General features: G+C 44.8%; 1 protein-coding gene across 15 annotated transcripts in view; it reads right to left on the bottom strand.

Annotated features, from left to right (window-relative positions):
* Positions 1 to 13,119, bottom strand: part of LOC102147868 (FERM domain-containing protein 3) — a 277,621-nt gene that overhangs the window by 102,896 nt on the left and 161,606 nt on the right. Inside the window, exon 4 of one of the 15 annotated variants that reach the window (XR_011431353.1) lies at positions 9,643 to 10,292. The exons of 12 other annotated variants lie outside the window; for them this stretch is intronic. The gene's annotated coding sequence lies outside the window, so the exon portion shown is untranslated. Of the gene's footprint in view, positions 1 to 9,642; positions 10,293 to 13,119 lie in introns of those variants that run through there. 2 more of the 15 variants (XR_011431351.1, XR_011431349.1) reach the window with 2 other exon arrangements.

Raw genomic sequence — 13,119 nt, 5'->3', positions numbered from 1 at the left:
CTTTGACAAGCAGGAAAAAATCAATAGTTTCAAAGCCATAAAAGGAGATTACTGGGCTCTTTTTAATTTTTTCAACACTTGCATGTTGTTTCCAAAATAAATAAGGATACTTCAGTCACTAAAAATATATTTCTTTGTTTTTACTTACTTAAAAAAATGTTCAAAAGTTGTAATTAATGCACAGGAAAAACATCTAGTCTGCACTTAGATCTGATTAGCTTGATATTCCTTCAACGCGTGAACAGGCTGCCATAATCGTGGGGGACCTGAGACAATGACCATATTCCAGCGGGAGGTGGGGAGACCCCCAAGCACAGCCACAGGATCTGCTTGCACGAGACAGGAGGCTGGACTTCTGTCCGAGAGCCAGGTTCACCCAAGCTCCTCCTGACAAGCCTCCCCCCCACCTTCCCAAGTGACCATTTCTGTACAGAAAACCAGGCTTAGGTCTGGCTTAGCTTCCACGTCACTGATGCAATGACTGATGATTCTCCCAGACAGTCAGGGCTGCCTGGACTGCCTCAGAAAATTCAAACCAGGAATAAGATGCAGCCTGTCCTCCTCACATCTTCCTGGGCACAACAGGAAGCACTGTGTGCTGTCTTTGGAATGTCCTTCAAAAATCATGTGTCCTTCGGCTTGGCATAGGTGAAGTTAGTTGTCAGTGTCCCAAACCACAGTCAATATAGCCATAGAAAGCTGTGTATTTGGACCACGTTGACCCAAAGTGGCAAGGTACCATTAACACCAGGGTCTGGAAGTCACATGCCAAGAAATAAGAAGCTAGAAAGCTGCTCTGACTTTGGCATAAGATGTTGTTGAGGCTGCTGTTGACGACATCTTCTGTTGTCCCTGCAGCCCCTGGGGGTAGCTAAGCCCTGAGAAATCTTTGCCTCCATGGTAACCAATGAATTTTTCCTCTCATGCTTAGATTACATTTCCTTTTTCAAGTTACCTTCCAGAAACCTCACAAACACATGGCCCACTCACAACTACTGTGCAAGTCACACAGCCTGAAAACCTGCATTCCGCTTCTCCCCATGGCTGGACATTCCATTTATCCTGATTCTTACTTTGTGTTATTTCTTAATATTTTGATTCTAGTACCACTTGTTAGCCAACTCAAATCTAGTATAAAAAATTTAAAATCCTATATAAAGGGAGGCAGGACCAAGATGGCAGAGTGAGTAGTCTTCTTTGTCTCTCCCCCTTTGAATCTACAACTAATTGGGCATTCACTGGTTAACAAAGGATATCCAGACAGCATCTCAAGATGCCTGAGAGACCCGTGCTGCTATACATCGGAACACAGACAGACTTCCCCCCAGGAGGAGGTGGAGATAGGTGAAAACTCTCTGACCCCGGACCCCCGGACAGCCTAGTACCTGCAAGAGGCTGTCTTCCAGTGGACTCCCCCATAGCATCGCCACGCACCAAGGGCGGGAGTGTGCACTCACCGGTGGAGCGATGGTGGAAACAGGTGACAACAGCCCTACCTAAGCCCCCCACGATTACACCTAAGCCCAGGGGGAAACTCCAGGGTCTTGCACCCACCAGCAGGGAAAGCCTATGCTTGCCATTAGCAAAGAGGCGCTGCCCAGCATTCAGAACATTGGGAAGCTCCCAGGGAGCAGATTCCCCGGCAGGGCACCAGACCACCCACCGCTGCAGGGCTCACAGACTCTGGCTGTGCATGGGATGGTGCAAGAGGCACCCATTGTTACCATGGGCATGCTTGGGGGCTGTATGGAGCTCCAGTGGAATGCCTACATGGCCTGGGGGGAACTCCAGGTTCCCACAGCAGCCTCAGCAAAAGCCTCTGCACAGCACTAGTGGAGAGGTCCTGACCAGCAATCACAAGGCTGGAAGGTGCTGGGGCAAAAGTAGCACAGCTAGGTGAGCTAACCACAGACTGCAGAAGATACCCATAGCTCTGCTGGGACCTATAGTGGACAAGTGTGATCTTGTGGGCTCTGGCAGTGACAGAGCTGCAATTATAGGTGATCCTGCTCCCGGCTGCTTGGAAAGCCCATAACACCGCTGCAGAACACAAGGAGGGAGCGCTTCTAGGTGGTCTGCAACAGTAGGTACCAGCAGCCTAAGGCCCTCTTGCGATTGCCCCCACAACTGATGAGGGACACCACAGGACCACTGTTACTATGAGGAGGGGCCCAGATCCAGTCAGTAACAGCTGACAGGGTTCCTGGTTGGTGCAGTCTAAACAGCTGCTCCCCACACACACACCAGTTGCAACAAGTGGAAACAGCGACTGAACTCTATCTCTATGTGGAGGCACAAATCCACGCCATCAAGCAGTATGAAAAAATATATTAAATCTCCAGAACAGAAGGAAAATGATAAGTACCCAGAAAACAATCCCAAAGACAATGAAATCTATAACCGAAATGACAATTATTTCAAAACAGCCATTATTAAAAAACTCAACAAGTTAAAAGAGAATTCAGATAGACAACTCAATGAGTTCAGGAGCTATGTCACAAAAGAGCTTGATACTATAAAGAAGAACCAATTAGAAATACTGGAGATGAAGAACACAATGGAGGAGATTAAGAAAAATCTGGACTCTCTGAACAGTAGGGTCGATAATATGGAAGACAGAATTAGCAATTTGGAGGCTAGGAATATAGAAATGCTGCACACAGAGGAGGAGAGAGAACTAAGACTAAAAAGAAATGAAGAAACTCTCCAAGAATTATCCAACTCAATTAGGAGATGCAACATAGGAGATACCAGAGGGAGAAGAGAAGAAGAAGGGGCAGAAGGCCTGTTCAAAGAAATAATGGCTGAGAACTTTCCAAACCTGGGAAGAGAGATGGAACTTCATGTGACAGAAGCCAATAGATCTCCAAACTTTATCAATGTAAGAAGACCAACCCCAAGGCATATAGTAGTGAAGCTAGCAAAAGTCAACAACAAAGAGAAAATACTAAGGGCAGCCAGGCAGAAGAAAATAACCTACACAGGAACCCTCATAAGGCTATCAGCAGATTTCTCAGGAGATACCTTACAGTCTAGAAGAGATTGGAATGAAATATTCAAAACTCTAAAGGACAAACACCTGCAGCCAAGAATACTCTACCCAGTGAAAATATCCTTCAAAAACAATGGAGAAATAAAAACTTTCCCAGATAAACAAAAGTTAAGGGAGTTTATTGCCATAAGACCTCCTCTTCAAGAAATGCTCAGGAAAACCCTCATACCTGAAAAATCAAAAAAAGGAAAGGGGTTACAAAATCCAGAACAAAGGAGATAAGCAGAAGGACAATAACAGAAAGTAGCAGCTCTCCATCAGAACAGGTTAGCAAAAGTTAAATAAAACATTAAAGATAAATGGAACAGAAACACCAAGAATAAATATAACCTAGTCATTTTAACCACAAACTCACAACACAAAAAGAAAGAGGAAAAAAACAAATCTGACAATAACAACCTAGAAGGGGAAGAGAAAAGGGATGGAACGTTTTAATTTAAGGAAACAAGAGGCTATCAGAAAAAGGACTATCTCATCTATGACATGTGTTATACAAACCACCTGGTAACCACTAAACAAAGAACAAGAATAAAGACACAAATTACAAATAAGAAGAAAGCCAATACAGACATTTACCTACTTGAATTAGGAATCCAATAATCATGGGACGAGAAACAAAGGAAAAAAAAATCCTATATAAAAGACATAAACTAACAAGACACCGCTAGCAGGCACAGCCATGTGAAAGAGGCACCACCCAGAGAGCACAGCCTGAAGGGCAGCAGAGGGGCCTCTCCTTTCCCACCACAACCTCGTCTCAGATGCACAATAATTCACCATCTGAAATTCACTCATTTAGCAAAACCACTTCCGTCTCTTCTTGGTAGATAAAGCAAATAGACTTGGGAGGGATGCCTCACTGCCCATCCCTGCAAAGAGTTTACTATGATCCTGTCTAATCGCACACAGCCCGGCACAGGTGTGGGTTTAGGAAGAGAGAAAACGTACGAAGAAGGATAATTGAGTTTAATGAAGGATTTAAGGGATGTTTGGGGATCAGGAATATTCGCACAGTGGGGAGCTGCTTTTCTGGGACAAGCAAGCTCGCAGACACAGGGCTTCTTGACACAGAGAGGGAGTGGGAAGGGGCTAGGACTCGTTTACCTACTTCACAATTTGGTACAAACATCAAACTCAAGCCTACAAGTCTGTGGTGAGGACTTGATGCTTCTAGTACCAGCACTTCATAGCATTTCCGAGCTCACAAGGAGCTCTCTATGGATATTACCTCATTTCATCTTCAAAATGACCCTGTAAATTTCCCTTATTCTCCTTATTATGTAAATGTGAGAACTGTGGCTCAGGGAGGTTAGCGGTGGCCAAGGGCACACAAGTTATCTAGTGGCAGAGGTGAGAGAAGAGCACAGGTCCCTTCCACAGAAATCAGCCACAGGGCAAAACCACATGGTGCAGGTGGAACAGATCAGCAGGAAGGACTGGAGCAGGATGCCCCGGGGGAACCTGACCTCACTGTGAGTCCACAAGAGCCAGGGCTTCGCTCTGCGCAGCTGCCTTCAGGGGACCCTGAATACGGATCTCTGAGCGAAACTGTAACCCACACTTGAAAAGAAAACTCTCGTCTGCCACAGCCGACCTCCACCCCCAAGAAAGCACCTGCCACTGGAAAGTCCTTTCCTTGTACTTTTCACCAATTGCCCTTCACTCACCCCATGAACAGGGAGCGTTTCTGGGCACTGGAGGGGGAGGTGTGAAATTTACTGGGCTCCAAATGTTCTAATGTATTCATAATCGAGAAGACATGAAAGGGAAGGAAAACACAATCCTGCACAGTGAATTACTTTCCTCCCCATACACGTTGCCAATGTCCAGGCCCTCTCCACAGACAGAGGATCATATTCAAACAAAATGAGAGAGGTCACCTGCCCTCCTCTTCAGTGGTCCTGTAGGGTGGGTCTCCAGGCTCTGATGTCGTGACCATGGTCTGTGGGCTGAGGTTCATACCCTCGTCTAGCAAATACCTAAACCCGACAGACAGGGATCCTCACCTGAGGAGACTGACAGGGAATTGGACCTCAGGACCGAGCCAGGCTAGAAGGACCAAGCCATGGGCCAAAGGTACTGTGATGGCTTCTGTGAGACCTGTCATGGGAGCACAACGGGGAGAGGCTGTCAGCATCGCAGGGACACAGGCTGTGGAGGAGAGCCTGACCTCAGAGTCAGAGGGTCAGCCCAGAGCAGGCAGACAGCCCCCAGAGAGGGCAAAGGGCACCCAACAGGGATGGAGGAGACCAGAGGGCAGCAGAGGCCACAAACCCAGCAGTACTGTGGTGCAGGTCAGCAGCTTCCAGACTAGAGACAGAAGTCAAATCCTAATGCCACTACGTCGGCTGAGTAATCCAAAATGGTGGGTCCTCACTGTGCCTGTTTCTTAATCTAAGAATTGGAGATGACAGACCTACTTCACAGGATTGCTGTGAGCGTTAAATGAGATATTTACAAAATGCTGGTGCGTTATCGGGTACACAGTAGGTGTTCAGTGCATCTTTCTTTTTCTTTCAAGACTCTACTGAAAGTAGCAAATTCTCAGTGCCCAAGCTAAACACCTGCAGATGTGAGTTTGGGTTTTTCTGTTGTTTGTTATTTTTAGTTTGCATACCTAAAATTTGGTTACTGAGCATGTACAAGAGTACAGTTTCGGGGCCGGCTCCGTAGCCGAGTGGTTAAGTTCCCATGCTCCGCTGTAGTGGCCCAGGGTTCGGATCCTGGGCGCGGACATGGCACTACTCGTCAGGCCACGTTGAGCCAGCGTCCCACATCCCACAACTAGAAGGATCTGCAACTAAGATATACAACTGTGTATAGGGGGGTTTTGGGGAGATAAAGCAGAAAAAAAAATTGGCAACAGTTGTTAGCCCAGATGCCAATCTTTAAAAAAAAAAAAAAGTACAGTTTCAATGTTACTTCCCCCAAAGTCTTCATACCTTTCTAATCTTCCTAAAGGTATTCCTAAATACCCTCCTTTAACAGACTTTATGTCACATACCTAAAAAGAAACATCTTTATCTGACAAGAGGCATGTCCATCTCTGCCACAGTCTTCACTACTCCCTATTGTCTTGCCCCTGGCCCGATTTGCACATTAATGCTACCTGCCTAGACCTGCAGGCATCTGAGTTTGTGACCCCTGTCCTTAAGCCAAGAATCAGTAAATGGCAGGCAGAGGCCCAGGCATATGAGAGCTGAAGGCCAAGAGCTCATAGAGGCCACCCTCAACCCTATCACAGGCAGCCACGAGTCCATGATGACCACCCTACTGCTAACACAGCTACACCCCCTGGCAGCAGAGCCAAACCCAGAAGAGCAGCTCTGAGTCCTGAGGCGGCATCAGACAAAGGGTGCCTTAGAAAGGTGGGGAGGAAAGGAGGTGCATCAGCAACCTTCTGGGGGCGGCCAATGCAAGTAGCAAGTCAGCATCAGCTCAGTCTTTGAAGCTTCACTGAAGCTCAGACCAGAAACAACTACCCAGGTAAATGAAGGCACGTGAGCCAGTGTCTAATCATCTCCCCAAGACCTCGGAGGGGAAAAGATGCTTGAAATCGGACCTGATTTTCAAGCTTCCACTTCACTTTGGCTAGGATGACTTAAGCTATTGAAACCTTGAAAGCACCTCGTCCCACATGTTCGCCATTATCCTGGCCGCAGTGGAGTGAGCAGTGACCAACACTTTCTTCTCTGGATTTCTTGCAGCTCTAGCGGTACAGCGGGAAGAAGCAAAAGCAGACACCCCCCCGACAGCAGGTCCAGGCTTTGCTAGAGATTCCCGGGTGTCCTGCAGCCTGTGGCCTTGCTCAGCTCACTGTGATGCGGCTGAACGAGTCTTGGGGTTTTATTCACATGAAACATGACTGTGTTCCAAGCTGAAGGCTGGCTGAGCCCCTGCGGGCAGCAGGGAAGTCAGGAGGGGACACTGCATTTATTGAGGGAGGTGCCCAGTTCTCATGGGATGCTTTGGGGGGCAAGGGACAATATTCAAAATATGTAACAACAGAGATACAAGGCAGCCCTGCCAAATAGAACAATTGTCCCAGCAGCCAACAGCCCCCTGGAGAAAGTAGTATTATCATCCACATCTTGTGGTTTTGAAAACCTAGCACAAATATTCAAAAAATAAAAAAATTAAAACCCTGGCACAGAACCAGCGAATGGCTCTGTGAACGTGCGTCCAGCCTGCTGAGAGGCCTGGCCACTGACTCTAGGAAGACAGAATGAGGCCGGCGAACAGCTGTAAGATGTCTTTTAGAAAACCAACATCTGATCTGGCTCCCGGATCACGGAAGTTTCCTGGATGAACTTTGGGGTTTTGGGGTTTTCTGTTTTTACATGACAGGCCATATTTCCACTGGAATCATACTGCCGTCACATTGTAGGGCAGGACTTCAGAAATCAAACCAAAACACAGTGAGGTTCCCTGCTGGCTAGTGACAGAGCTGGGTGCAGAACACCAGCCTCCGGCTCCCACTCCAGGAATCTCCAGGCATCAAAGTCTCCCATTTGTGTCCATCTGACCTCCATGGCATCATGCCCTGTTGGCAATCTCAGCTTCATCTGCAGTGAAGACAGGTGCAGACATATCGCAGCCCTAGCATCACCTTCGTTGGTTGGAAATTATAACCAAGTGACAAACTTCATCTCAGAAGCTTTACATGAAGATTCAGGAACTGGGAACTGGACTGGGGGGGTAGGGAAGCACAGTGGTGGATGCTGAGAGTGGAAACTCATGTATTCCTACAATGATCAAATGAAGGCCCGTACGTCCAGAGTATGGGAACACTCTCACCTTGATTGGGGCTTGTCGGTGTCATTATCCAATGTACATACCAGGATCGATGCGGAGAGGGCTGATGGCCACTCTGAGTTTATTATAACCAGTGTTTCAATATATACATAGCTTACATCTGTTAAACATACACAGGTGTTCTGTACAATGTAATTAGCAGATGCCAAGAATTCTTAGTGATTTCTCAAGGAGCCCTCCCTTGGCCTCTGTTTTGATATTATCATGTTTTTGCTGTGCTCATATATTTTTATCTCTGAGCATTCAAGGCCTCCTAGGCTACGACCCCTCCTGCTCCTGATATCGTGTCTCCATCTGTGTCCCTGGGCGGCCGTGCGTGGCTTAGGCTGTCTCCCTCTTCAGATCTTACCTGTCTTTGGCTAACTGGCCTTCTCACCTCCAGGTCACAGTTTGTTGGCAAGACTTTTCCAGTGATTATTAACCCTTCCTGCGTCAGGGGCGGTTACAGGGCTGTTGGCTTACAATAGTGCACTGAAGGCATTTACTGTAAGCATTTCAGGCCATAGTAATGGAAAAAGAAAGCAAAGCCATAGTGTGTCTATTCTTCACAGTGAATGCCCCTTGAAGGAGGCTACGCTGAAATTTAAAGATTTTCACAGAAGCACCCACAAAGAAAAATAACCAAGCCTGGTGCAACCCAACTGACAATGTTTTTTAAAGCTGAAGCAAGTAAACTACATGGCAAAGCCTGAAATGTCTGCCCTACCTCAGGGCATGCAGTGCACACACACACAGGCGCACACACAAGGGCAGTTTCAGCTCCTCAGACACCACCCGCCACATGCCCACAGCCTCCTTCCTGGAGTGGCCTGTGACAGCCACTAAGCTAATGAGATCCCAATGTCACCCTCAGTTTTTACATCTATCTTTCATGTTTTCCTCCCAAGATCATTGCTCAGAAAGCAGTGATGGGCAGAATGCATACCATCAGAGTTCTTGCTCCTCCTCTTTGCAACAGCAGGGTGCCCACGTGGCAGCCTGGAACAAAGACCCTCAGCTCCTGGGAAGGGAGGGCTGGGTCTCCAGGGACACAGCAGAGCAGAGTGCTCTGTGGCCACCGGGCCGGGTACCGATCCACCAAGGCTGCTGCTGCAGAGACTGCCTGCCCAACATCCTGGGCAGGAGGGAAGAAATTCTGCCTCTCTAGAAGAATGCCGTGCTGGGAACCAAGAGTCAGAGCCAGCAACAGGGACAGCTGAATGCTTGCACTGGCGAGATCATTCAGAGTCGAAGCAGTGTAAGAAAGACACAATTTCAAATTGGATGGGGGCGATCTTTCCAAATGGATAAAATCTGGGAATGAGGTTGTAATGAACGCCCGTTTAAGAAGTACCCACACGGGAAACATCACATCTGTAGAAGCTCTGGGACGTAAGCAATCCACCGCAAAACCAACTCAGCCCGAGTGCACTGAGCGCAGCTCCTGGGAGCTGCAAGCAATTTGTTTGCTGGTTTTTAAAACCCAAAAACCCCATAAAAACCGCCCCTTATCCTTTTAACCAAAATGGGTGGAATTTTTCCTACAGGATTATTTTTAAACACTGGACGGAGCTAGGCTTCTTCGGTGATCGTCTTGAGTGGCGAGTTAAGCGGGAGTATATTGTCCTTTGTGCGTTTCCATATTTTCCATAAGATGCATGCATTTCTTAGAAGAGGTAATATTTGAACTTCTTTTAAGAGCAATAGAAGAAAATGTTAAACTGCCCCAAAGCACAGGTACACATGCATGCAAATATGCACATCCACACACAAAAATACTAAATACTCCCATTGTGTCTGTATTGTAATGGGACCCACCAGGGTGATTCTCTTGGAAACACTGCAGGGTGACAGAGCCACAGCTGTGTGCAGGCTGCTGCCAAACAGCCTGAGGAGTCCCTGACAGGGGTGCTGACGTGAACTTTTCAGGAGCACTCGTGGCTGGCTTCTTACAGGATGTGCTGTGAAATCAGGTTGAAGGTTTAACCAGGCAAGAGAGTGAAGTGGGAGCCGGCAGGGATGAGGTGAGAAGAGACAGCCATTCCCCTCCTGAAAATGAGTTGTCCCTGGGATGCATCCCACAAAAGAACACTCAGGTCAGATTTGACCCCTTCCCTGCCCTTCCTTTGACAGACAAAACAGCCTGTCAGGGAGTCTGTACATTATTAGTAACTATTTCAGGGATCCCAGGGGTTTGTGAGTTTAAGGGGAAGAACTAACTCTATTTCCTCTGAAAGTCCCAAGTCCCAGGCCTTGATTCCTCTTACAAGACGTCAGCAGGGATGTGGGAGCACTGAAGACTCTTGCCTCCTTTCTCTGGGCTCTGAGAACGTTCCAGCAGCTGTGCTGACGGGGTAACAAATACCTGTGGCCTTCCTCCAACAGGTCTCTTCTAGCCAACTGGACCTTTGACGTGACAGACTTCCACATCTACATGAGTTTCCTCCTACACGATATGGGAGGTGTCAAAAATCTGGAACAAAATCTATACTCAAAACTGGTTTGCTCAGTTTCAAATTCTACTAGGTTATGTTCAGTAGCTAAATAAACCATCCCTGGTTACCTAATTCTTGAGATTCATTTAAACCATGAACTTATATTTTCTATATTTTTAAAGTTTTACTTAATTATTTGTGAATGGGCTTTTTCTTTTCTGTTCCAATTTATTATGTTTTTCTCTAAAAACTGGAAAGTTAGATATCACTTCTTAGGGTAAGAGTTACCTGGATCATTTGACCTGAGCTTAAGTATATTTGTGAAGGAATTATCATCCGAGGGGGCAGCCTGGTGGCGTAGAGGATAAGTTCGCACGTTCCACTTCTCAACAGCCCGGGGATCTCTGGTTCAGATCCCGGGTGCAGACATGGCACTGCTTGGCACGCCATGCTGTGGTAGGCGTCCCATGTATAAAGTAGAGGAAGATGGGCACGGATGTTAGCTCAGGGCCAGGCTTCCTCAGCAAAAAAGAGGAGGACTGGCAGTAGTTAGCTCAGGGCTAATCTTCCTCAAAAAAAAAAGAATTATCATCCAGAATTTTATTCACCTTAAATCTTAGATCTTAAACCTGATTTCTCAGAATCGGGTTCATCAAAACAGCTACAACACTCACGCAGAAAACTAATTTAACTCAAAGCAACATATACCGCTGTTTTATTAGTTTATAATCTACTCAAGAGTAAGGTACATCTAATCTTCATTATATACCCTCAAAAATATATTAACAAACAGCTGATTGGAATCAGGAAAGAAATCTAATGTAGAAAGTCATGAAAAAGTTCTAACTCTGCACCATACTGAGTACTCGAAGTGTCAGTAGTGAGACTGAGGAACTAAACATTTAATTTTAAATAATTTTAATTTAAAAACTGATGCCCATTCAGTTATTGGAAAATTTTAAAGTATATATAGAACAACTTGGGTATGTGAGTCTACTTTTTCAACTGTAAATTCTGTAAAATCTAAATACAGATGCAGTATTTCTGATGAAAATTCAGCATCCCACTGCAGATACAAAATACACATGGGATTTCTGAGACTCACTGTGAAGAAAAATAACGTAAAATCTCATTAAAACTTTTCAACATTGATTATGTATTGAAATTAACATGTTTTTAGATTGAGTAAAATAAAATATATGATTCAAATTAATTTCATCTTTCTTTTCATTAGGTATTAGTTTATTGAGGTCATATTGGTTTATAACATTGTGTAAATTTTAGCTGTACATTATTATATTTCAGTTTCTGTATAGACTGTATCATGTTCACCACAAATAGTCTAGTTTTTATCCGATACCATACATATGGGCCCCTTTACCCCTTTCATCCTTGCCTCGCCACATTCTCCTCTGGTAACCGCTGATCTGTTCTCCTTATCTATGTGTTTATGTTCCACATATGAGTGAAATCATACTGCATTGGTCTTTCTCTGTCTACCTTATTTCCCTCAGCATAACACCCTCAACGTCCACCTGTGTTGTTGCAAATGTCACAATTTTGCCTGTTTTTATTTCTGAGTAGTAGTCCATTGTATATATACACCACATCTTCTTTATCAACTCATCCATGGAGGGACATTTGGGTTGCTTCCACACCATGGCTATTGTGAATAATGCTGCAGTGAACATGGGTGGCATAAATCTTTTTGAATTATTGATTTCGTGTTCTTTGGATAAATACCTACTAGTGGATTAGCTGGATCATATGGTGTTTCTATGTTTAAATTTTTGAGAAATCTCCCTATTGTTTTCCATAGAGGCTGCATCAGTTTGCAAGCCCACCAGCAGTGTATGAGGGTTCCTTTTTCTCCAAATCTTCTCCAACACTTGTTATATCTTGTCTTGTTAATTATAGCCATTCTGATGGGTGTGAGGTGATGTCTCATTGTAGTTTTGATTTGGATTTTGCTAATAATTAGTGCTGTTGAACATCTTTTCACATGCCTGTTGGCCATCTGTAAATTTTCTTTGGAGAAATGTCTGTTCATATCCTCTGCCCATTTTTTGATAGGGTTGCTCATTTTTTTTGTTGTTGAGTTGTATGAGTTCTTTGTATATTTTGGAAATTAACGCCTTGTTCGATATAAGATTTGCAAATATTTTCTCCCAGTTGGTGGGTCGTCTTTTCGTTTTGATGATTGTTTCTTTTGCCTTGCAGAAGCTTTTTAGTCTGATGGCGTCCCATTTGTTTATTTTTTGTTTTGTTTCCCTTGCCTGAGTAGACATGGTATTCAAAAAGATACCACTAAGAGTGATGTCAAAGAGTATACTGCCTATATTTTCTTCTAAGAGTTTTATGGTTTCAGGTCTTATATTCAGGTCTTTAAACCATTTTGAGTTAATTTTTGTGTGTAGTGTAAGACAATGGTCTACTTTCATTCTTTTGCATGCAGTTGTTTTCCCAACACCGTTTATTGAAGAGACATTCCTTTCTTCATTGCATGTTCTTGGCTTCTTTTTTTGTTGGATATTTGTCAAAGATAAGCTGTCAAGAGAGATGTGGTTTTACTTCCGGGGTTTTAATTCTCTTCCATTGATCTGTGTGTATGTTTTTGTGCCAGTACCATGGTGTTTTGATTACTATGGCTTTGTAGTATATTTTGAATGCAGGGAGTAAGATACCTCTAGCTTTATTCTTCTTTCTCAGGATTATTTTGGCTATTCAGGGTCTTTTGTTGTTCTATATAAGTTTTAGGATTCTTTGTTCTATTTCTGAGAAGAATGTCATTGGTTTCTGATTGGGATTGCATTTAATCTGGAGATTGCTTTAGTTAAT

This window comes from Equus caballus, chromosome 23 (assembly GCF_041296265.1).
Source record: "Equus caballus isolate H_3958 breed thoroughbred chromosome 23, TB-T2T, whole genome shotgun sequence".
Classification (NCBI taxonomy): domain Eukaryota; kingdom Metazoa; phylum Chordata; class Mammalia; order Perissodactyla; family Equidae; genus Equus; species Equus caballus.
The sequence above is the reverse complement of the archived record's forward strand: the minus strand, read 5'-3'. Positions and strand labels throughout refer to the sequence as shown.